This window comes from Schistocerca cancellata, chromosome 1 (assembly GCF_023864275.1).
Source record: "Schistocerca cancellata isolate TAMUIC-IGC-003103 chromosome 1, iqSchCanc2.1, whole genome shotgun sequence".
NCBI lineage: Eukaryota > Metazoa > Arthropoda > Insecta > Orthoptera > Acrididae > Schistocerca > Schistocerca cancellata.
This window is the reverse complement of record NC_064626.1, coordinates 662,181,316-662,207,741: the sequence shown is the minus strand read 5'-3', so window position 1 is coordinate 662,207,741 and position 26,426 is coordinate 662,181,316. Positions and strand designations below refer to the sequence as shown.

The 26,426-nt window shown below is 44.8% G+C and overlaps 1 protein-coding gene and 2 pseudogenes across 1 annotated transcript in view; 1 reads left to right on the top strand and 2 right to left on the bottom strand.

Annotated features, from left to right (window-relative positions):
- The window catches only part of LOC126092374 (uncharacterized), a 422,634-nt gene that overhangs the window by 191,185 nt on the left and 205,023 nt on the right, over positions 1-26,426 (bottom strand). The gene's annotated exons all lie outside the window — the stretch shown is intronic.
- LOC126103117 (5S ribosomal RNA) lies at positions 9,137-9,254 on the top strand (annotated as a pseudogene).
- LOC126102342 (5S ribosomal RNA) lies at positions 14,227-14,344 on the bottom strand (annotated as a pseudogene).

Below are 26,426 nucleotides of genomic sequence, written 5' to 3'. Positions count from 1 at the left end.
AATCTTAAATTGGTGGATTCATGGGAACATGTTTGTGGTGATCGGCCCAGATTTACTCACTGCACCAGCCATTCCTCCAGCCGCATCGGCCGGATTTACATCTCGCGCTCCATAGCTGTGGGGACAAGAGCTGCCGAAGTTTGGCCCACAGCTTTTTCTGACCACGAGGCCTGCATCTGCGCTATTACTCTCGACCGCCAGAAGGTATGGCACAGCTGTGGTCCTTGGAAGTTGAACGTCGCCCACCTCGCTTCTCAGGAATGCCGCCGCCTTATAGAGAACACGTGGGACTCTTGTAGCCGCCGGCGTGGCACCTACCGGTCTACACTGTCGTGGTGGTTACTCTGCGCCAAAACAAGCCCTCCGGAAGACCTTGATAGGCTACGGCCGAGACGTTGCAGCATGGAAGAGACATACCATGGACTTTTACTACAGCATCTTAAGGGAATGTACAACACTGCCGTACTCACCTGCACGGCAGGTGACGGTGAACCGTGCCAAGGCACAGATCATCAGATTGACACGATACCTCCTTGAAGGTGCGATCGTCAGAGCGCGCACTCAAGACAGAGTGACCCAGGAGGAACCGTCCATGTACCACGTCATTGCAGAGCGACGGCACCGACGCAGGACACTGATCCAAGCTATCACGACGGAAGACGGACGACGCCTTGATACCCAGCGCAACATAGGAAACGCCCTTCATGCTCACTACACTAGGCTGTACTCGGAACTTCGACATCCCCCAGAGGTGATCGCCGAAGTCTCTCAACTCACTTATGGCTCGATCTCTCCGACAGCGGCGGCGGATTTGACTGCAGATGTAACGGAAGAGGAAATCATTGAAGCAATACAGGCTGGGGCTGCTCATAAGTTCCCGGGGACCTGATGGCCTTCCTCTGGAATTTTACCGGACGTATCACCAATTGCTGGCACCAGCATGGACTGATATTTGCCGCGATCTTATGTCTCCCACGACTCAGATACCTGGGGCCTGATTGTGCCCATACACAAACCACGACGCGGATCCAGGATCAGTGACTATCGGCCCTTGACCTTACTCAACAGTGACTTGAAGATTTTCACCCGGCTTCTGGCGGCACGCCTAAAGTGATCAGTACGATGTGTTGTGTCGCAGGACCAGGCATCGTTAGGTGGTGACCATAATATTCGCACTGCACTGTGCCGGTATCGAGATATGATCGCGCTAGCCAAATCTCGCCAACTGCCAGGAGTTTTGTCCTCACTCGACTTTAGCCAGGCCTTTGACAGAGTCGACTACACATTTTTGATGGAGGTACTGCGACACATGGGGTATCCGGACGTCATAGTTAATGTACTGAAGCGTCTCCTACGCGGCGCGACGTCCAAGGTGTTATATAATGGCCGTCTTACGCCGCCGATGCAGATCCAACGATCGGTGCGACAAGGCTGCCCTCTTTCGGCGATATTGTACGCCCTCGTCCTGGAACCACTACTTTGTGGCCTCCGACAACGCCTGACTGGGATGTCCCTTGGTGGACACACTTTTTGCTGCACTGCCTATGCTGATGATCTGGTACTCCTTCTTCGCAATAATGACGATGTTCGTGCAGCACTGGCGTGGGTGGCGACCTACGGCGCGGCATCGGGGAGCCATCTCGATCTCCACAAATCACACGCCCTATCTATAGGCAGAGGCCTACCCGACGAGAGCGTCGCACCACTACGAATCAGTGACACAATCCGCTGTCTTGGCATTGATTTCACATCTGACATAAAGCGCTCAACAGCCCTTAACTACAGGCGTTTATTGAATCAGATGAGAGCAGGAATAAGTGACCACCGTCTGAGACATCTAGACCTCCTGCAACGGACACGATATGCTAACGTCTATTCGGCGTCACGTATCCCCCATTTTGCACAGATACTCCCCATACCACCTACCCTGGCTCACCGCATGTTGGCGGTTTTGGGATCCTTTGTTAATACGGGCATGTTATTTAAGATTCGTTACGAGTCCCTAACCCTCCCGAGGAGCAGAGGGGGTTTAGGCCTTTGTCATGTTCAGCACAGAGCGAAGGCCCTGTTCGTCAGCTGTCACCTGCAACTGTGGCGACGAAGTCCGACGTGCCTCAAGTCTCTTACTGGAAGCCTTACGACCAATCTCACTCGCACCCCCTATGACGATATCGGACATCCCAGCACCTTACTTCTACATTAGCCAATTCTTCCTTGAATTAAGCTACATCCGCACCGCACTACTACCCACACGCTTTATGATGACGAGGGCGATATATGCTGCTATGCAAATGAACAGGACGCCGAATGTGATTGAAAGCAAACACCCCACTACAAAGTGGCGCGCTGTGTGGCAGGCAGTGCTTGAAATCACCCTTGATACTGACGTGCAATCTGCATGGTACGTAACTGTTAATGGGAAACAGTTGTGCCAGTCCCGCCTACATCACATCCACCTCGCTGATTCACCCTTGTGTGTCACATGCCAAGTGATTGACACTGACGACCATCGTTTCGAATGCGGGTCGGCAAAGGACGTTTGGTATTTGGTGCGTCAGATATTGGCTTTTCTCACATGCACGACTCCCGACAGGATAACTACCCGATCACTTCTTTTCCCCGATGAGATTTATTTCCCAAGAGCAAAAACGAACTCTGTGACGTGGATCAGCGGCCACGCTGTTCACTACCTTTTCGGTAATGGCGAAAAGACAGTACCCGATTTTTGGTATTACCTCAACGAACGATATTGTGCGATCGTCAAGAATCCTAAATATAGGCAATATTTTTCTAATTTTCTTTGGAGCGCATTCCATAATCCGCCTCGCAGCTAGATTATCGATGACATGAGAAGATAACCATAGCACCTCTTCCCAGTTCCTTTTTTTATGAGATTGAACAAACAACGGAAACAACACAGCAACGAGAAGACAGTCATCGAAAAATTCGCAGCGGGCTATAGTATGGAGCATCCTTTGTCGTAACGGGACGACTTCCTATTATTCTGTTTATGTAGCCGAAGAGGAACGGCCTTCCTTTTATCCATTTGTATAAAAATAAAATAAAATTAAAATAAAAAAGCAGAAAAACAAACCATCAAAAATCCTTTTTCCTTTTTTTCATTTTTGTTAAAAAAAGTGGCTAGGATAGCTGGCTATTAAAAAATGCCCATTTGTGATACGTACGCCTTTTGTTGTTTTAAGTAGCGCAGAAAAAAATGGATAGCATCGCGTCTTCTTAATTTTACGTCCCGTGTTCGAAACCTGATTATTACCTTTGTTTTTATCATTTATTAAAAAAATAATTAAAAAAAGCGGTAAGCGCTCGGGTTCGTAATCCGAAGGTCGCCGGATCGAATATCGCGCCATGCAACCTTTTTTTTAGTATTTGTTTTTTGTAATTCAAATATATATATAATTCCCGGCAATCAGTTGCAACAATTATGCATATAATAAGTTGTTGAAAGTCGTTTGTCATGGAAAAACTGGCGACTTCGAACATAATTACGTTTTCCGCAAACAAAGTTGTTTTAAAAAGATACAAAAAACAAAAAAAATTTTAAAAATATAAAAAAAAGTGGTCATCGTGACGGAATGTCAATCCTAAGGTCCCGGGTTCGATTCCCGGCTGGGTCGGAGATTTTCTCCGCACAGGGACTGGGTGTTGTGTTGTCCTAATCATCATCATTTCATCCCCATCGACGCGCAGGTCGCCGAAGTGGCGTCAAATCGAAAGACCTGCACCAGGCGAACGGTCTACCCGACGGGAGGCCTTAGCCACACGACATTTCATTTCATTTTTTTCAGTGACTACTACGACTATTATCAAATGCCAAAAAATGAATAGAGCCAAATGGAAGTCCTAAGTACTGTAGTCGATAGTACATTCTAAAATTCAAAATATCAAAAACTTCTGTGCTATACAGAGCTCCCAGTGCATAGCTATCTGTGAGATTGCTGAATGTGAAACGTGAATGACGTAACCACTGGCCCTACTGGCTATGTGCCTTCTCGAGAAATGTCACTGGCTAAAGAAAGCCGTGACATCCTAGTTGCAGCAAGAACTAACTGGACAGAGAGACTGAGCGCCCGTCATTGAATTATGTCACACCAGCTCGTGCCGGTCATATACCACAACGTCCGCCCCGTCGCTCCAGTTCCCAGCACCGAAACATGTTTAACAGCTCGCCTGGTCGATGATATAAACTGCGTGCAACACATCTGCTTCTATTCATGTGAATTTCCGTTGCTTTGCTATGCTAGCGGCTTGTAAAAGGATTTTTGTGTGTCATAGAGGGGTTTTCGGAGTCTCGGAACAGCTCGTGAGAATAACGCCCAAATATACAGGGCATACAAATAAAAATGATGAAATCTGTTTATCGGAAACGATATGTCAAAGAAAATTCATTGCGACGGTCTTCCGTCATCACGGCGTCGCTTAGAAACATGTGAACGAATTTCAATGTTTGCACTTCATTTGTGTTAAATAGATTTCATAAAATAAGGCACATATCAAAGTTTCCAAAATAAAATATTTCTGGTGCACTTATACATTGTTGATTTATACTAGAGATGGCGTAACAAAATCAAGAGAATGCAACATCAGCGGTGGCGGCGGCGGAAAAACAAAATCTCTAACCGAAGAGTTACTTTGTACGCCGCAGTGTTTCACTGGGCATGGTGCTACAGTGGTGGCATGCTTCTGCCTTCCTTCAACTTCTAAACTGACTGACTTAGTCATTTATTGGGGGGGGGGGAGGTACTTACATTTTAACGCCGACTCCGAATCACGATGCAGGTTGACTTTTCTCTCATTTAACTAATCATGACTACGAGTGAAACAATTGGTAAGTTCAAATGGTTCAAATGGGTCTGAGCACTATGGGACTTAACAGCTGTGGTCATCAGTCCCCTAGAACTTAGAACTACTTAAACCTAACTAACCTAAGGACATCACACACATCCATACCCGAGGCAGGATTCGAACCTGCGACCGTAGCAGTCGCACGGTTCCGGACTGCGCGCCTAGAACCGCGAGACCACCGCGGCCGGCTAATTGGTAAGTGACAGAAAGTGGATCAACAGAGGAGCAAAACCTGTACTCGCACTTTGCATTTGGAATCTGTCACTTACCCACCGTACCACCAAATCCAGATACACCAAATACCGAGCAGGAAACCTTATGTGTTGGAAAGTGTGTAGAGTTGGAAATCAGTGATAACTGCATAGAATCTAAAATCTAATGAAGGAAGATTAGAGTTTAACGCCCCATCGACAGCGAGGTCGTTAAACACGGGGCACAAGCTCGCATTACGAAAGGAAGGGGAAGAATGTCGGCCGTGCCCTTGTTGAAAGAACTCTCCCGGCATTTGCCTCGAGCGATTTAGGGGAATCATGGAAAACTTTCGTATGTGTGATCGCAAGAGAATTTCAACCGTCGTCCTCCAGAATGCGAATCTAACAACTATCACAAAGCAAGCGACAGCAGATCTGAACAAGCATCTCCTATACACTAACATAGTCCAACATCAGTTTCATAGCTTCAACTCTCTGTTATTGGGTGCAGGGGACAAAGATCTCACTGTACCTTCCAGAGTCCTGTGGTGCAGAAAATTATGTATGACGGAAACATGGGCCGGGGATGACTACGAAATTATGTATGTGTTAGGACGCAACATTTCATATTATTCTCAACCATAAAGCAGATTCAGTTTTAGAGACGGTCCATAGTAAAGATGACACGACTGCATCTGAAGCGCGAATATAGAATGGTTTGGCCGACAGTGTTCTCCTCAGTTTGCTACAAAGATAGAATTAGAATGACTCCAATGATACTGATCGTAGGCCACGTGAAAATTAGTCCCAGGCACTGCTAGAGGAATTTTGATACGGTTTCCCCTAATAGATAGAGTGACTGACGAGGAAGGTTGTATAATTTATAAATATATAGTGCAAATTGCTGAACTATAACTATGATTGTCGGTTAAGTCGTGATTCCTGCGAGCTTTCCCGGCGTGTATTATTTCAGTAGTTTAAGTCATACTAGAATTTGGAGCTAATATTCAGTTTAATAATTTTATTTTGAAACTCTTCCACTGGTCCGTATTCGTATGCAGAAACAACAATTTGGGATTGTGGGTCCGCCTTGATGCAAAACACTTTTGTTATTAATTTATTCCCCTAAATTAGTTTCAGCGACAAGTATCGCCATCATCTGTATCCTCTTTTATTCTAAAACATGCAGAAATAACATACTTATAAAACATTGTAAAACATTATTATATTTGTATTGTTTTATTCCAACTATTATTACTGTGAATCCCAATTGTGTAACGCTGATAGATACAAATGTACACGTTTTTGTGTTTGTTTAGTAACAGCCAATCGTACAACTGCAGATGACATGATGTATGCCGAGAAAAACGGCAACAAAAACACAGCAGAAAATATTCCGGAAACAGCGGGAACAATTGTGAAATCATGCTGTGACATATAGTAAATAAGGTATTATAAATTATTCACAGAAACAATATTTTGAACAAAACAGTACACATATAATAATGTTTCACAATGTTTTATAAGAATGCTAGTTCTGCGTGCTTTAGAATCAAACCTAGTTTCAGCGACAAATATCGCCCTCAGGCAAGTGAAACAACGCATGATAGACGAAGCAAGGAGGATACAGCTTAATAGACAAACTCGCACTGCGGAAGAGGGTATTTCTCACCATGAGAAGTCTACTGATATCAAACACAGACATCAATTTGAGGAAGAAATTTCTGAGAACATATTTTCAGAGCACAGCATTGGATGACAGTGAATCACGAACTGTGGGAAAACCGGGAAAAAAGGGAATCAATGCGGTGCTATGGCAGGATGTTGAAAATGAGTAACTGATAAGATTATAAATTAGATGGCTTCCCGTTGAATCCGCGAAGGTACAGAATGATAGGATATGTGTTCACGGAATAAATTCCCACGGCACTTAACGAAGATTTGTTGGATAAAAACTGTAGGGGAAGACAGACTGGAATACATTAGGCAAATAATTAAGGTGCAAGTGCTACACTGAAATGTACAGGTTGGAACAGGAGAGTAACTCATGGCAGGCCGCATCCAAACCAGTAGGTAGGCTGATGACACCACAAAAGATATGAACGTAGCGACTTCAGAGAGTTAGTTACACATTTCGTCCCACGCCAAGACCATTGCGCAACGAGGGTGGTAGATTGTCAGAACAGTGTACATATTTTGGATTTTTTACAGAGACAGTTCTGCTGAGGTATGGATAACAGGTGCATCACAAGTGTGCAGTGAAATGGCGCGGCGACTTTAAATTTACTCCTAGGTTGAAGCACACAGGTCAGTACGATTCTGTGAGGAAAAAGTCTAAACTGCACACAGATTCAACGTGAAATTCTGGAGGCATAAGGACTATACGCCAATTCAATAGGAGTGCTGCACAATTACTGTAATCACACTAAATAACAAGCCACTAAGCCGGCAACCGCACATTCTTACGTTGCTCTATTTCTGAAATATACGCGATCAAAATTGTGAAAATGATTTTAGAGCAACTTACTGTAGCCAGAAGCCGGCCGGAGTGGCCGTGCGGTTCTAGGCGCTGCAGTCTGGAACCGCGAGACCGCTACGGTCGCAGGTTCGAATCCTGCCTCGGGCATGGATGTGTGTGATGTCCTTAGGTTAGTTACGTTTAACTAGTTCTAAGTTCTAGGGGACTGATGACCTCAGATGTTAAGTCCCATAGTGCTCAGAGCCATTTGAACCATTTTTGTAGCCAGAAGAAGTGAACGGTTACGTGTGTTCAGGATGCATGCACACTGAGCATATTTGATACGAAACTTTTGCCTCATTAATATTATTTATTTGCAATCCATCCATATGTGTTCCCACTCCTTCCTCTTTGATTCAGTGGCCAACAACAAATTCACTGTTGTAGAAAAACTTACCTCAGAAGTTGAGTGCCATAGTGCTCAAACCCATTTGAACCATTTTTTTAACAAGCCACTAGCTTATGAACCTGTAACATTATTGACACGTTTCGGACAGAAGCCACCTTCAGTCTGTCTGCAAACCAGAAATACATAGCAAATAACAGAAAATGTAACTCTATAAGGAATATACGAGAGTATGAAACTACACCCATCGCGAAATATAGACCATGAAAATCTCGATGATCAGATACATAAAGACACTATGTAACAAACGACTTTTATTCTGTTTATCTGTCATATTGTATGTATGTCTTTTGTCGATGGTATTTTCTCTACATCTGTATATTTCTATTCTTCGTTCACTTTAGTATTCGCACTTCGTAAACTTTTGTAAAAGTTTAATTTTTATACTACATTTCTTGTGGAAAAGAAATAAAAATTCTGTTTTTATCGTTACGCTACCTTTGTTCTCACCACCGCTCTCTGGTGGCTCAAATTATCTTCCAGGCTATCACGTTGCAGCTTATCACTTAGTCTGCCATTAACAGCTTTGCTTTTCACACACTGTCTTCATCCATCTGATCACCAAGATGTTCATAAAGTTTATCTGAACTGTTTAATTTTAACGATACTTGTAGTTTGACACACTTGCATATTCTTTTTATAGTTACATTTTCTGTTGTTTGCTATAAACTGGTCAAATAATGTCAAGGTTTATCAGCTGGTGGCTTCTTATTTAGTGACAAATACCGCAATTGTGCAGTGCTCCTACTGATTTCCAATATGGTCGCTTTCTTCCGGCGTGACTTTATGTCACAATTACCAGCAGTATGGTGCTGATTGGTATATCCAGATCTTGTACCGAAAGATTCCCAACTTTTTCGGTAAGTTAAAAGAATATCTGGAGCGAAATATTTTCCAGCAATGAGGACGTTCGCGCAGCAATCGTACAAGAGCTCATGAGGAGGGGCTTCTGTCGTCAAGGATACGAACGATTGGTAGAACGTTCCAACAATATTGTGAAATTACTGTCAACGTCTTTAAACGGATTGAGTGCATGGTGCTGCAAGTTGCTCAAAACGCACCAAGGCTGAGAACTGTGCGATATATATATATATATATATATATATATATATATATATATATATATATATATATATATATATATATATATATATATATGGCAACGGCCTTGCCGCAGTGGATACACCAGTTCCCGTGAGATCACCGAAGTTAAGCACTGTCGGGCGTGGTCAGCACTTGGATGGGTGACCATCCAGGCCGCCATGCGCTGTTGCCATTTTTCGAGGTGCACTCAGACTCGTGATGCCAATTGAGGAACTACTCGACCGACTAGTAGCGGCTTGTGTCAAGAATACCATCATAACGACCGGGAGAGCGGTGTGCGACCCCACGCCCCTCCTATCCGCATCCTTCACTAAGGATGACACGGCGGTCGAATGGTCCCGGTAGGCCACTCGTGGCCTGAAGACGGAGTGCTAATATATATATATATATATATATATATATATATATATATATATATATATATATATATATGTGTGTGTGTGTGTGTGTGTTTGTGCTCTCTCTCTCTGAGTGATAATTTTCAAGATCAGTAGCACTCAAAAGCAATGAAGGTGTCCTCTCTTCTGGAGGTCACTAGTGACAGACTTTTCCCTGACAGTGCGGTGCCCCTCGCTAGTCGTTGCAGTGCAGAAGTTGCGGAGTGATTTTCCCTGCAGCGTTTGCCGCCGACACGCGCGTGGCCGCCACGTCGCGGCGGCAGCAGACGCCGGACTGCGTGGGCGGTTGCGGGTGAGCAGAAGCAGAGGCAGAGGCTGGAGCAGGAGCAGGGCCGTTGCCTCCTCCTACACGCGCCGCCAGCGCTGGCACGGCTCGCCGACGTGCGCCACCGCAGCTGCTTCTGCGCTGATATACCGGCTCCTGTTACATGGCCAGTGTTCAACCCGGAGGTTGTTACTAGTCTTTCTTAAAATTTCACCAGTACCACTGACGGGTGGAAACGGAAAAAGGAGACCGCAAAATAGTGTTGCTCTGTTTGTACAAAACTGATCTGTATTCAAAAAACTGAATGTATACTCATACCATAGGATTATGTTGCTCACCGCATCATCGCAAAAAGTGATTAAGACAGATCTGAAAATAAAAACTTTATTAGTTCTAAGTGCCATACCAGAAAACTGGCTGGTTGTAGGAGCCAATAAGGATGTTTCCCTACATTTCTACAGACACCTGTATGCGTCCTGACCCGCCGACCTCTACCTGCGGCGGACGAGTTACTTCCATATCTCGGCGAATAAAAAAGTTTCGAGTATTTACAGTACAGCATATCTGCCTTATTGTGTCCTTTCATTTGCAAACAGCCTCGTTTAGATATCCTGAATTATTTAGGAAATATGACGATCGTTGTGACCATATGATTCACGACGCGCAAGGACGGAAGTGCGCGCGTTGTGCGCGACCGTCCGTCGGATATCAAATACGATAACTTGAAAACCAAGTGAGATATCGTTCTCCTATCAATTTTAAATAATATTTCGATATCTCCCCAGTCCCCCACCCCCACAAACCATGAACCTTGCCGTTGGTGAGATCGCTTTTATTTTTTTGTTTTAGGACGCAGAAACAAGTGGGATGTTTCAGTGCCTCAGTGATACATATAGCCGTACGATATGTGAAAGCACATCTATTGACAGGCCACACAAAGTTTTATTTCCTGAAGAGTGGCACTAGCCCTTTTAGTAGCTGCAGGGCAACAATCTGAATGATTGACTGATCTGACCCTGTAACATCAGACAAAACGGCCTTGCTGTGCTGGTACAGCCGTAATTTTTCCCGAGGGCGTGCAGCTCTACTGTATGGTTAAACAGCAACGGCATTGTCTTATGTAAAATATTCCGGAGGTAAAATAGTCCCCCATTTAGATCTCCGGGCGGGGACTGCTCAGGAGGATGTAGTCAGAAAGAAAAGTCGCATTCTACGGATCGAAGCGTTGAATGTTACGTCTCTTAGTCGGACAGAAAGGTTGGAAAATTTAAAAAAGGAAATCGATCGGTTAAAGTTAGACACAGTGGTAATTAGTGAAGTTCAGAGGCAGGAGGAACAGGACTTCCAGGGTTGTGAATATAAAATCAAATAGGGTAATGCAGGAGGAAGTTTAACAATGACTAAGGAAATGGGAATGCTAGTAAGCTACTATGAACAGCACTTTGAACGCATTATCGTAGCCAAAACAGACACATAGACCACACCCACCATACATAAAAAGACACTGCCTAGTAGAAAGCCTTAGGTGATACACGAGATATTAAAATTAATTGATGAAAGGAGAAAATATAAAAATGCAGCACATGAAACAGGCGTATGGGAATACAAACGTATAAAAAATGAGATTGTGAGCAAATGCAAGATGGCTAAGCAGGAATGGCTAGAGGACAAAGTAAGGATTTAGAACCGCATTGCACTAATGGAAAGATAGATACCTCCTACAGGAAAATTAAAGAGGCCTTTGGGGAAACGACAAGCAGCTGTATGAATATAAAGATCTCCGATGGAAAACCAATCTCAAGCACCAGAAGGGAAAGCTGAAAGGAGGGAGGAGTATATAAAGAGGGACGTTGCATGGAAGATGAGCTTGTATGCAGTATTATAGAAATGGAAGACGGCGTAGCTGAAGATGAGATGGGAGACATGATACTGCGAGAATAATTTGACAGAGCACTGAAAGACTCTAAACAAGGCCCCTGGAATACACGAAATTCCGTCAGACCTCCTGGGAGAGCCAGTCATGACAAAACACTTCCACCTGGTGTGCAGGATATACGAGACAGGCGAAATATCCTCCACTTCAAGAATAATGTAATCACTCCAATTCCAAAGAAAGCAGGTGCAGACAAGTGTGAAAATTACCGTACTATCAGTTTAATGAGTCATGGCTGCAAAATACTAAGAAGAATTCTTTACAGAAGAGCGGTGAAACTAGTAGGAGCCGACTTCGGGGAAGATCAGTTTGGATGGAACACACGACGCAATACTGACCCTACGACTTCTCATAGAAGATAGATTAAGGAAAGGCAAACCTACGTGATGTGTGTGATGTCCTTAGGTTAGTTAGGTTTAAGTAGTTGTAAGTCTAGAGGACTGATGGCCTCAGATGTTAAGTGCCATAGCACTTAGAGCCATTTGAACCATTTGATACTCTGAATACTTCTGTAAACACCTAAATAGATGAAATAGTTAAAATACATTACGGCAGATGCCATCTACATACAGGGCGTAGATAACACGAGTTACCTCGAGGTCCGTCCTTTCCGGGATGGCGGCGAAACACGAGTAAACGGGGGATCCGTTCGCATTGTGTTAACGTGTGATTCCAACGCGGCGGCTGTGGCGATACGAGCCCCGCAGACAACCATACACATGTTTGTTAATGGCACTCCTTTAGTGTAACCGAATGCAACAATTCACAACGCCGCGTCAGTAGTCGCGGTGCTGCATGCTAGACACACCGCTAAGAAATGTGGAAGATTCAAAGAAGAGGTGAACGATTGGGCACAAACTTTGTTAGTCAGCATGAGAACGTCACGGAAATAACCAAAAGGCAGCGTGAGACGTTACAACAGGGCCATTGCGCAGCGCGGAGAGGACACGATCCAAAATGAGTCAACTAAAACACTGCTTGCACCAACGTGCACCTTACGCAATTACCACTATGCCTAAGTTGGGCAAGTTCCGGCTCAAATGGACGGATACCGCCGTCTTCTTCCCGCGCACAATCCACGAATGGAAAAGGAAAAGTCGGGGTGACTCGTGCGGGAAATGATACTTCTGCGCTAGTGCAGATGTAGATTTGGAATCAATTGCACGCAGCGGGGTCACTATTTAACAATTGTTGCGAAATGGCTCACGGGGGGCCATTACATCAACAAGTCTTAACGCTACGACTGACAAGAGACAGCTTAACTTACGCTATCTGATCAAAAGTAGTCAAACATTCCTATGTAATCAGAAATTGACAACTTGACTTCACGAGAGGTAGATCCGCCAGTATAAAAGGAGACGGTGGAGCTCTGTGTTGTCAATGGATAAGCATTAACAGTAGGATAGATCGGTCAGATGAGCTCAGTGACTTCGTACGTGAACTAATCAGTGATTGCCATTTGATTAACAAATCCATAGCGACATCCCAACATGTTAAAGCTTTGTGTGGAATGTTGGTGATGCAATTGTGAAGAAACACGATAGAAGAACCGCAACGAAACTAAGCCCAGATTGGTCTCATGGATTGACGAACAGAAACCGTCGAACATTATACCAGGTGACTGAACAATATCGCATGAAATCAATGGATGGAATGACTCGTGGATTTTCCAAAGTGCTACCAGTAGTCCAGCAGTCACAATGATTGTGCGTAGGGAGTTAAAGAGAATGGGCAATAGAGGTCGAGCAGCTTGCTGTAAGCCACACATTTCTGTAGTCAACGCTATCCACCCTTGAGGTGTCAATGGGCACCGCATGGCTGGAAACGAGTGGTTTGGAGTATATCCTGTGGCAATCCTGTGGAACGGTTTGACGAAATGCCTGGAGAAAGTTACCTGCCATTATGTGCACTGAAGCACGGAGGAGGTGGTGTTACGGCATGGGGACGGTTTTCATGGTTAGTTTATGATCCTCTTATTATGCTTAAGAAAACGCTAAATTCAGAAGAATACGAACACATTTTACAGCACTGCGTACTCCGTACAGAACAGGAACAGTCTGGAGACAATGACTGACTGTATCAGTATGAGAACGTATCCTGTCATAAAGCAGTATTCGTGAGGCATTCGTTTGTGGACAGTAAAATTCCTAAAATAGCTTAGCCCGTCCGGAATTCTACTTGAGTCCAATGGAACATCTTTAGGATGAGACTGAATGTCGGCTTCATTCCAGATCCTAGCATCCAACATCACTACCTTCTCTGATTTTCGCTGCCGTTCCTCCACAGACGTTCAGACACATCATTGAAAGAGTCCTTAGAAGACTTAAAGCCGTCATAAAGGCTAAGAGTGGATACTCCGTCCGAACAGGCCTTGGAAGGCCCAACGGTACCGACCGACCTCAGCCCACAGGCGTCACTGGATGCGGATATGGAGGGCATGTGGTCAGCACACCGCTCTCCCGACCGTACGTCGGTTTACGAGACCGGAGCCGCCACTTCTCAATCAAGTAGCTCCTCAGTTTGCCTCAAAGGGCTGACTGCACCCGCTTGCCAACAGCGCTCGGCACACCGGATGGTCACCCATCCAAGTGCTAGCCCGGCCCGACAGCGCTTAACTTCGGTGCTCTGACGGGAACCGGTGTTACCACTGCGGCAGGGCCGTTGGCAAGAGTCGAGACATCCAACATTAATGTCCACTAACAGGTGTCCGGATATTTTTAACCAGATAGCGTCACTCTATGGAATGTAATGCAAGGGAGGACTCGCAAGGGGAAATATCTAACAGGTACACACTTGAGGCCATTTAAGGTGGGACAAAATCATAAATGTAGTCGTAGGATAACCAGACACCAGACAAAATCATTGGAATCACCTTAGTGGTTATGTTTATCATCTAATGACAAAGCAGCTAAGGAAGAAACAAGAATGGCTGTAACAACAACACGGTATGGATATTTAAACTATTCGCGAAAGACGTCAGTTGAAACAGTTCATTCGACCGATTCCTAAACATCACTAGTCAGCCTGTGGCCCTCGCAAGGTTGCTGCGTCAAACGCTACTAGGGAGACGGAAAGGCTTATTTTTAAAATCACAGGGCCTACTTTCCAACCGGAATGAATAAAAGTATTACTTCGTTCGATGCGTACTCCCCGTAATGAGCATCGCAGTAAAATTAGAGAAATTCCTGCTTACATCGAGTGAACATTTCCTGAGCACCATCCACGAATGGAATGAGGAGTGAAAAGAAATAGTCCATTACGTACCGTCCGCCCCCAAGTGTATCATCATACGTAGAGAACAGATGTAGATGTAAACTATTGATGTCTACAACATTGTCACAGGTATAAATTGAAATAGCTCGTTCTGTGTTGGCCAAGCCCACTTAAACTGTCAGGGATCTCCTCTTGCCGTACGGTCCAGGTCTACCACTGATCAATCACTGGAAGCAGTCACATCCATTAAATATCTGGCAGTAGGCGCACGAAGCGGTTTAAAGTGTAAAACAACATGAAACATCGCAGGTAGCGCAGATACCAAACAGCTTCACTGGAAGAATCCTCAGGAATTGCAGTCTATCCATGAAGGAGGTAGCTTACAAAAACCTCGTTGGTCCGATTCTCGGGTTTTGTTCGGTACAATGAGACTCTTACAACAGAGGATTGAGGAAATGAGAAGAACTAAAAAAAAAAAAAAAAAACGCGTTTTGTTACTTGTGCATTTCATAAATTCGAATTCGTTACAGAGATTTGCATCCAACTCCTGTAGTAGACGCTACAGGACAGGCGTTGAGCATCACAATATGGTTTACTGTTAAAATTCCGAGAGCATACGTTCCTTGACGAGTCCGCCGATATATTCCTTCCACCTACATATTTTGTGAATAAATCTGCCTAGTTTGCTTAGCGTATGTCTGAATTTATAGCGTTTCGGCTACTGCCATCAGAGATCCATAATCAGGATTAAAGGAACATAAAAAGGAAAGGCGTTCGTTAGACGTTATCAGGGTACAAAAGACAAAAAATTAAAAAGTTAAAAAACATTAAGAAGTTCATTCACCAAAACTCAGAAAAAGTAAAAAAATCCAGTTTCAATATCAACAAAACGTAGGTGCCTAATCGGAGCGTGGACTGGCAAATCGGCTGAAAAATTTTTTCAAACATGTAATATCAGCCGAAAGGTGACGTTAGTGTGGGAGATGTTGCCTTCAGTTTTACTCATTCATACTTATAAAATGACAGGCAGCCTTTAAATTACAAGCATTTAAAGTAAAATTATGTAAAACGATTTAAATGAGCATTGTTACATAAGAGTAGCTTGTCAAAGGGCAACAATTAGTCCATGGGGAGTTCATCTATGAATACTTGTCAGATCTTTAACTATTTACTTTCTCATCTTTTGTAGCCTGATAATGTGTAACAAACATGTCTTGTTCTTATGTTCCATTAATCTTAATTACGTATCTGATAATGGCAGTAGCCGAAACGGCGATATAAATAGATAATTTAGCGATCTAGGCGGTTTTATTCGCAATTATTGCGCACTATTCATGGGATTTATTTCCATTATTAATAAAGTGGTCCTAAGTAGATCTTGCGAATAGACCACGAAGGTACAATTAGATACGCATCGTATATTCGAGCTCACAACCAGAATCATTCTTTCCGCAAACTGTTCATGACTGCAACAGGAAGAAGTGAAGTGATAGTTGTATACAAAGTATCCTCCGCTAACAGCACAAGATGTTCAGTTTTCCTTTATATATTTCTGCGTGAACATCCTCCTCCTGTGCCTGAAGGTGTCAGTGTCAACCGGGTTAAACAAGTGACACAGGAAAAGCTGATAACTGAAAGGGCTAGCGATATCGATTCAGCCCTCATGTGAAAAACAGCAGCAAAAACTGAGTTTCTAAAATTCGATTTTCGCATTTCGCAAGTTCCGTCGCACGTAAGCGTGCTGTATATGCAATGCTCGTGTTTTGTGTTGCTTCAAGCGGGAGGCAGATCTGAAGGTAAACGAACTGCTGCCTCCGATGTGAGCAAACAAACAAAGACGAGCAAAGGCAAGGTAGTGACGCCGATGTCTGGCCCGCCCTGTCGAAACACATAGACACACGCGCACACACACACACACACACACACACACACACACACACACACAGAGAGAGAGAGAGAGAGAGAGAGAGAGAGAGAGAGAGGCCAAGCCTCCTCCGAGTTGTCACGGCAGCTTCGCAACTGCGCTGCGCCACGGTGCGTGGAGTTTCGAGCGCAGGCGAATTCCTGAGCGCCAGTATGTGCTGAGCGCGGCTACGGCAGGTCGGCCGCCAAGGACGCTGGCCTCGCCTCGCCAAACGGGGACAGCACAGCTTCCGCAACAGTGGCTGCGGTCTGCGAGTACGCGGTTCCGGGACCCAGCCGTCGCTCACAATGGCAGCTGGCCGCTCTCACACACACAGCCCTGCACTACGCTGCAAACGCACTCCACGCTGAACGCTACAGCGTAATGCTTACGACATTTTACAAAATGGCTATGTCCACATGTTATACTGGGCGCCTCTCGTAAGAGTCGTCAGGCGCATTATCTCTGGTGTTTCGGCAGATATTTGCAATTTAAGTCCGGCAATGTGCAGATGGAGTCGGCTCACATAAACACTGCTCGTCACACGTTTCATGCGACGCCCAACTAGGGTCAACGGAAAGAGTTAGTTTGTGTCTCGTTACAAACAAAATGATTTTTTCAAGCGGAATTTCACACGCTCATTCGATAGGGTGGTTCCAAATTAGTCTAGTACGACTTTTTTATCGATGTATATTAAGAGGGACAGTAAAACACAAATAATAACAAGTACTCCAGCAACGATAGCACCGCCCTCGGCCGCCCTGCTACCGCGTTACTCAGTCGCTGCTGGAGTACTGCCCCACACGGGACCAACAGCTGCAACGCTCCACTGTTCCTCATTTGCTAAACAGCAAACAAACCAGCAAGCTCGACACACGACTCAATACAGCACATACGATCAAAGGCTATCTAAAAACTACACCACGTACTGGTTCCCATCTCTATGCCACATTTCTCCACCTGAATTCAGAAGTTACGGTGCTTCGTTAATGAACAACCCCGAGTTTCCATTTTTCACTGTGTCACCAGTGACACATCTGGCACGCTAAAACCTAGACAACCAGCAATAAAAACTGCCTGAGGAACGATTTGGTATACAGCATTAAGGGGTACAAGCAGGGATCCAGCAAGCAACACCAGGAATACAAATTGACATAAACACCGGCACTAAACCACCAGGCCTCGATTTCACCCGAAATACGGAGAGGCAGCTAATAAAATCCGCACAATAGGTGGCGTATGGGAGGACTTTCTCCTCACGGGAAAAAAAGTGCCCGGTCCTTCTTGCAGTTGTGGCGAGACACCCCAGATCAGTCAACACATCGTGCAGTGCTGTACTGTTTTAAGGCCGTGTCCTACGTGACCGACAGAAGCGCGCGACAGCTTCGCACGACGAAACACCACCGCATGTATGGTTACGGAAGTGTCCTTTGTGGACAACGTCCATCGCGCTGCCTGTTTCTGCCACAACTGGCGACGTTTGAATTCAAACGTATTTGAATCTTTATCGCTGTAGCACCTGCGACAGTGAGAGCGACAAACCACGTGTCTTTTCGGCAAAGCTGTGGAGCGGACGCGGCGGCAGCTACGAAATATTTATCACCCGATTTTAAGAAAACTATTCGGTGAAAAAGCTTGATGTTCTGCATCTTATAGCTTGATATCTTTGGTCGATGAAGGTCTGAATTTATTTTCGTTATTCGTCGTAGTCACTGTCCTGTACGAAACTGAGTACATGGCTCCACGAAATTTTTAAGAATTCGCAGAGGTAAAATCACATTGCGTAAACTTTCCGTATAGTTCATTTAAGGCCATACGTTATTCGGTATGAAATGTAAACAGTATACCTAAATTATATTTAAAGTTGAGACCGGAATGATATCTCTTTTCATTCTTGATATATTGGTTGTTCTATCCAAGGACGGACCACTCGCGGCGCGTCCGAATCCTTTCCTACTCTTCGGGAACCAAGCGGTGGTAAAAATTGTCGTATCTCATAAACGGTTCAAGGTATCGTAACGACGTTTTCTCGAAATAACAGCACACAGAAAGGACTATTTTATCGTATGATTAACACTCGATACGTTTTTGTAAACGCCTGAGCAGAGCAAAAACAGGACTCCCTAAAAAAATGTTCAAATGTGTGTGAAATCTTATGGGACTTAACTGCTAAGGTCATCAGTAACTAAGCTTACACACTACTTAACCTAAATTATCCTATGGACAAACACACACACACCCATGCCCGAGGGAGGACTCGAACCTCCGCCGGAACCAGCCGAGAACACCCTATAGATTACACCATTTTCATAGCCAAACAAAGAGAAAGAAACAGGCAAACGGGGTATCAAAGTGACCAGCGGAAGGTCTAGTTTTGCTTGAAAATATTTAACTGCTTGAAAGTAATAAGGGTAATTAAGGAAAGCTTAGTTAAAGAGCTGAGGAAAAATTGAAATATTTCACGAAAAGCTGCTGCCAAGCTATGAAAATGAAGGTCAAAAAGTTCATCTGTTGTAGGACTGCACGTAAAAAGATAGACTGGTGCGGTATTTAAACGACAAAAAGGCTTCCTTCGAATCAAGTACCAAAGTTAGCATTTTCGAGAGCTGAAGACGTCAGTAAGATCATGCTTTCTGAATAAAATTTGAAAATAAAATATGAAAGAAATCGGTGAAATATTTGTAAAATACTTTGTGTAAAAGAAATATGCATCAAACGCTTCCCTAATATTTTTTATTTCATATTTTTAGACGAATCATTTCATTAAACGTTTGGCTTCCTTTTCAAAAAAAATTGTATGCTTTACTTTTACAGACTATTTAGACTAACGGAAACGCTTGGCTTTAACACCGACAGTTGATGAATTACGTTCGCATCATCAAATATCTGTAACATTTCATGGTTGTTCGTTGTCTTGATCATGTAGAAAACATTCGTGTTTAATTTATTGATGAGACAGTCGAATGCTCCTCTGCTCATTCACGTGTATTCGAAGAATTTGTCTGTAGTTGATGATATAAATTATGAAATTCTCCATGAAGGTTCCTCCCTTTGTAAATTTCATGCACGACATTCTTTTTCGCTTTATTTTCCTAAGTAAAGCTAATTTTGTAGCCTTACTCTCCAGCAACAATATTCTACAGTTTAGGGGCGCCGTTTTATAGAAACAGCTGCTCGGCTATAAGCAGTCATCTTGCAGGGGGAGGTGGTCGAACTTTTCGCCCGATGTTGCTGCTTGCTGGTATGTCGCGTATCCAGACGTCGCTCGCTTCTGACACGTAGGATACGGCCTAACGTCATATCTAGGCAATGCAAAGAACTTCCTGTCACGGACTCCAGATGCTGTTGGCTGGATTAAGAAATTTAATATTATAAACTATTCTATCATATATATGTGAAATACTTGCAATACGTTTTATCTGTTTTTCACCAGTGTCATAATTTCGTATCTTAAGGTAATGTATAACTGGTTAACTGGTTCTGCAATACAGTAAATAAACAACTAGTGATATTGATAGCGTTAACTACAAGCCGCAGCCCACTGGTATTCTGCAGACAGCGATGAAACACTGTTCCACTACAGGGGAACGCCTTCCTTTACACCGCTTATTCTACGATTTATTTTGCAGTTACTGCTGATGCTTACTCAGCAGCACCCTCCTCTAGCCTTCCGCCAATTGGGAGGCTGTGGAACACAATACGACATGAGCTTCACGATGTCCCATTCCGTTGAAATGCAAATGAACTGCTGATTCAATCAATGCCACATTGTCCACGATAGCGCGCGACGTTATTCGGACTACCAGTGAATCGATACCACGTCCGTTCCAACAACGCACCACCTACAATTCAGGCATCATTTTGTTGCTTTTGAATTGTTAAACCGCATTTGGTCACTTACTCGACTACCTTTGTGTAAAATTTGCCCAACGTTTCAAGTATTACTCCACAATTTATCACTTCTTGTCAAGCAGCGTATTTAATCACATGTGATTTCACTTTAATGGTCTTATTTTCTCGTGCCACAAAATATGTATCACATTAATGTATCTACTGTTTGGGGTGATGAGCGAACCTGACATTAGCAGACGGGTATACTGAACGCATAATAAGGAAAGGCGGCAGGAAGAATCGGCTCTGACCTTGTTGAACAATTGTATACTACCTCTGAGGTGTGCAGGCTACAGGTTCATTCACTGTTTCTGCGTTTCCTATTTCGTTGTGACTTCAATGTTAACCTAACGTTTGGGTATTTCCTAAGTGTTTGTGAGCAGTTTAACGTGCTGCGGTTTCGATCTTTTTGGGTACAACTGTCAATGTCGGGGCATAACTTGCCACACGATAGTAACCCGTCTGTGCAGCTGGTTTACTAGGTTTGAGACAAGCCTATTTACCGAGTGATACGACTTTTCCATAGAACAGTCGCGCAGGCTGATCGTATCTCTTATCATAGGAACGCCGGTAGCTCCCGCGTTCGGAAGTCGCGCGGGAGGTGCACTGCCAACCTTAGCACTCTGCCTTGCAGGCCCTGTAGGCGTCGGATGTGGCAGTCGACTGCGTTTCCCCACACTGTGGTCGCCTGTATCAGCACCAGACACGGCGTCATGCTGTAGTGTGAGGGTAGGGCGGTTTCAGTAGTAGCGCCTGCACTCTGCCAAACGCTTTGTTCCTGATTTCTTTTATATGTGGTGCCTATCGAGAGTCATACCACGGGTATTTTGCATTGTGAGACCATGATCCGCACCTATTGGAGGTCAACAGGCAATCTTTGTGGCACAATTTTCGGGCGCCACGTAGTGTCTCAGACTCCCAGTGCAACACATGCCGCCTGCAGTCGTCGGCGCATGACGTTTGCGTCAAGACACCTCGTTTACAGAGCTGTGTCGTCTGCGTACAGCGCTAACGCGACTATGTCCACCTTCGGCCTGTCGGAGGTGTAAACGAAGCACAGCAGACGGCCGAGAACGGATCCCTGTGGCCCTCCCGCCAGTATTCGCCTAGCTGTCGATGCGCCACCCCATGCACGAACGCTGAAGGTCCTATCCCTGTGGTATGAGGCGATGTGCCTCACATGTGGCGTTGGTACTCCCAACACAAATAGTTCGTAGAGGAAGCCACCGTGTCACACGCAGTCGAAGGCGCTGGAGACGTCGAGCAGCACTGCCCCTGAGTACTCCCGAGGTTCGAAGGCACGCATCGCGTCCTCCACAAGGCGTCCTCCACAAGGTGATGGACGGTGCTGTGTCCGCGCCGGAAACCAAACTGCTCTGGCAGGATTAGGTCCCCTGTGTCTATATGTTGAAGTAGTCTCCTTACATACAGTCTCTCGAAAACTTTAGAGACGACCGGGAGGAGACTAATTGGCCTGTAGTTCTGTGAGACCCTGTCGCCTTTTCTCCGCTTGGGAACGGCGTCCCAAGAGAAAGCACAATGAAAATTCTTTCAACCTGAAGTGGCGGACGTTTTAAGAAAGATTTCAATTATGCTGCGATTGCCTATTTTCTAAGTTTCACGAACTAGTATTAAACGAAAAATCTAGAAACATACTTCAGCCTTTCAAATATCGCCCCATAACAACGACAAAGGCAGCGATTGGATTAACTGCAGCGCGTATAGAAGCATTTAAGCGGCACAATGCGCGAATGGAACGGGAAGAAACCCTTGTGTATGGAACACTAATACACTGATCAGCCAAAACATTGTGACCACCTGCTTAAAAACATGTTGTTGCATGTTTGGAACGCAATACAACGGCAATTGTCCGTGGCATTGATTCGACAATTCCGTAATAGGTTTCCGGAGGTATGTGGCACCAGTCACGCAATTCCCGCACATTACAGGCCAGGCCTTGTTAGAGCAGAATGGGAGTTTGATGGCGTCCCAGACTTCCGATCTCTGAAACTTCATGGTAGATTAAAAATGTGTGCTGGACCGAGACTCGAACTAAGGACCTTTGCCTTTCGCGGGCAAGTGCTCTACCATCTGAGCTATCCAAGCACGACTCACGCCCCATCCTCACAGCTTTACTTCTGCCAGTATCTCGTCTCCTACCTTCCAAACTTTACAGAAGCTCTCCTGCGAACCTTGCAGAACTAGCACTCCTGAAAGAAAGGATATTGCGGAGACATGGCTTATCCACAGCCTGAGGGATGTTTCCAGAATGAGATTTTCACTCTGCAGCGGAGTGTGCGCTGATATGAAACTTCCTGGCAGATTAAAACCTTCTGTGATCAGGTGCGAACGTCCGACATCTTCAAGCTTACGCGTGATTTCATCGTCCTTCAGCCACTTCCACGCGAACAGCCAACCAGCTAAGCCGCTTCCGAGATACTCGATTCCAGGTGGCAGTAGCTTTCCCCACTTACGGTCTGTCCCATTCGTCTCCGTCTCGTTATATACTTTCCTTAGTACGTCATGTACCAGCAACTATAAAGGCGGCATTCAATCTTGCGGTCGGCAGTGGCCTAAAATTTTGGTTCATCTGTGTATGTCGCACGTCACAGTGTTTTGCAGACTGCAGTTGCAGGAGTATTTTGCAGAGTATAGTTGAAGAGGTAGCTTCTACTAGGGACTCGCAACGAAGATAGATGATTCCAGTTTAAACTTACGCTGAACTGTAAAGATTTGTAAAAGAACAAATCCAGTTTTTCTATTAATTCCTGAGAACACGATGCCCAGATTATGTTTACAGAATGAGATGAGGGCAACATGGCTACAGGAATAATGCAACAAAGATGCAAACTGACCGGACAAAAAATTAGTCAGCCCTAGAGAAATCATTACAAATATCACTCAGTACCGTGTAATTCCTCCCCCGGACTTGATAACTGCCTGGAAGTGAGTCCACAAAGGTGTAAAGAGACGTCGCATCCATGTTAAGCCACTTGCTGAGGACTGGTGGCGCAGTTCCATCAAACTGCGTAGGTACTGATGTTGGCGTTTTACCCGCTGTTCTGAAATGCTCCACAGATTTTCTACGGGGTTCAAGTTAGTTGATTTTGCTGGCCAATCCAGATATAATACGGTGGAAGAATGTTCAAAAAACCAGTCACATGTTCTTCCAGTCTTTTGAACTTTACCGAGCGACGTGGCGCAGTGGTTAGCACACTGGACTCGCATTCGGGAGGACGACGGTTCAATCCCGCGTCCGGCCATCCTGATTTAGGTTTTCCGTGATTTCCCTAAATCGCTCCAGGCAAATGCCGGGATGGTTCTTCTGAAAGGGCACGGCCGACTTCCTTCCCCGTCCTCCCCTAATCCGATGAGACCGATGACCTCGATGTTCGGTCTCTTCCTAAAAACAATCCAATCCAAAAATCTTATGAACTTTGCTGTTGTCGTCTTGAAAAATAGGGGTATCAATATTATACTCATCATGCAGACGTTGACTGAAAGGCAGCACCTGATCATTCAGAATGTTTAAATAAACATGCTGGCTCACGTTAAGAAAAAAAAACTCACAGATCCACCTGCGGTTTGCACCTGACCATACAAACATGCGGGATGAAATGCTTCATTTGGCCTACGGTGCAGTCGTTTGCTAAATAATGGCAAAAACGCGATTTGTCAGACCACTTTACTTTCCGCCAGTCAGCTACTACCCACGTTCCATGATTTCCAGCCCACTGAAGACGCACAACTTTGTGTGTCTGTGTGAGCAATGGCCTCTTGCGAGGTGACCGACTCCAAATGTTCTTTGCAAGCGTTTCCCGCCGCAATGTTCTCTCGTTAACAGGTGCTGATGGACCTTCATTCACTGCCTGCAACAAGTCCTGTCGGATTTGGATGCGTCTTTCTTTCTTTCTTTCTTTTTCTTTTTTTTTTTTTCAAAAACCGCGTCTCCGGTCCCTATCAGTCAGGTTCTTTTCTCAACTACAATTCTGACATCGTGTTTCGTGGCCACGTGTATTACACCACTGCACTTTGAGCAGTCCGCCGCGAAACACCAACGAATGCACCACCTTCACACCATGGCCAAGGCCTTTGCCGCTCTCTTACGTTCTTACATTTACCCATATTTAAGTACAATGTCGGCTTGAAACATCAATGTCCTACTGATAGCTACTGCCTCATGCTTACGTAGAGACAGTGCGCGCATGGTTCAGTATGTGACTCGACAGCTGCGCAGTCTTCAAAGGCTTAACGATTCATCTGCGCGTCAGCACTGGAGTGACTAATTTTTTTTCCGATGAGTTTATTTCCAATAGAAGAAGAGAGCGGTCAATGGTAATACTGTCGGAAAACGTACTCGCTGACAAGACGAAAAAGAAAAGCAGAGAACAGATGCCGGTATGCACGATGGCAGATTGTTGAATACGCCAGGTGCCAACAAAAAGAAGTGGTCAGTGAGCCAGCCGTCCTGTAAATACCCCACAATGTTCCTCTCATTCGCGCTCCAGCTCCACAGTTGTACAAATGCCGACCTTACAGTGGTCGACGGCGCTCGGACGCAACACCGAGAGACCTCAGTGTGAGTCACTTGTTAGGCGGCTTTCCGTTCTTTCACAACCGCGCTGTTGCCGCGTGACGCGGGGCAGCTTTCAGCCGGAGTTCCGAAAGGAGGCTGCCACTAAATAATTCGCCAGCCTTCTCCCAGTTCTCCTTGTGCAGGAGTCGCCAATCCACGTGCAAGTAGTCGAGGTCGGACTGAACGTGACAAATGGCGTACGACTGCAAAGGGAGAGTGAAAACAGAAATTCTCACGCGCTTCGTTTCATTTACCGACATTTTCTAAACATAACATTGTTAATATTTCCAGTTATTCTTCCCCATTTGCTACTTCGGTTGTGCTTATCACGTAGAAAAATTTCATCTTTTGTAACAGAATGTTTATTTTTTCGTCGAAATGTTTCGCCTATTCAAACTTGGCATCGTCAGTGGTTTTAATTTTTCTATTTCTTCCATGTATCCTAGGGTTCTTCAGTAGGCGATAGACGCACACAGCACAGGTTTCCAATTGAAAGGCGACATTTATACATTTCACAACAAACAACTCTCCTGTTGAACAGCGAGCCGGCCGGAGTGGCCGAGCGGTTCTAGGCGCTACAGTCTGGAACCGCGCGACCGCTACGGTCGCAGGTTCGAATCCTGCCTCCGGCATGGATGTGTGTGATGTCCTTAGGTTAGTTAGGTTTAACTAGTTCTAAGTTCTAGGGGACTGGTGACCTCAGAAGTTGAGTCCCATAGTGCTCAGAGCCAGCGCGCCTAAACAACCAACACGATGACACTTAATACGTGGCAGTCAAGTTAGCACCTTAGAGTAGCCACCGAAACCAACAGAGAACTTCAAATGAACTGATAAAAGTTTTGGTTAGTGTCTTAATAATTCCAGTTATACTGCTGTTTAACTGTAGGGTTTCTTATTAGAAAATGCTCCAAATAACCACCTAACGGTTGAAAGCATCTACTGTACATCTTTATGGTTACTATGCAACTCACACTTAAGTTCGTGGCAGAGGATTCTCGCAACCATTTTTATACTATTTCTCTACCGTTTTACTCTCGAATAGGGCGTGTGAAAAATGAACACCTAAACCTTTCCGTGCAAGCTCTGATTTCACGTTTTTATGAATATGGCCACTTCTCCTTACGTAGTTAGGAAACATAAAAATATTTTGGCGTTCGTAGGTGAA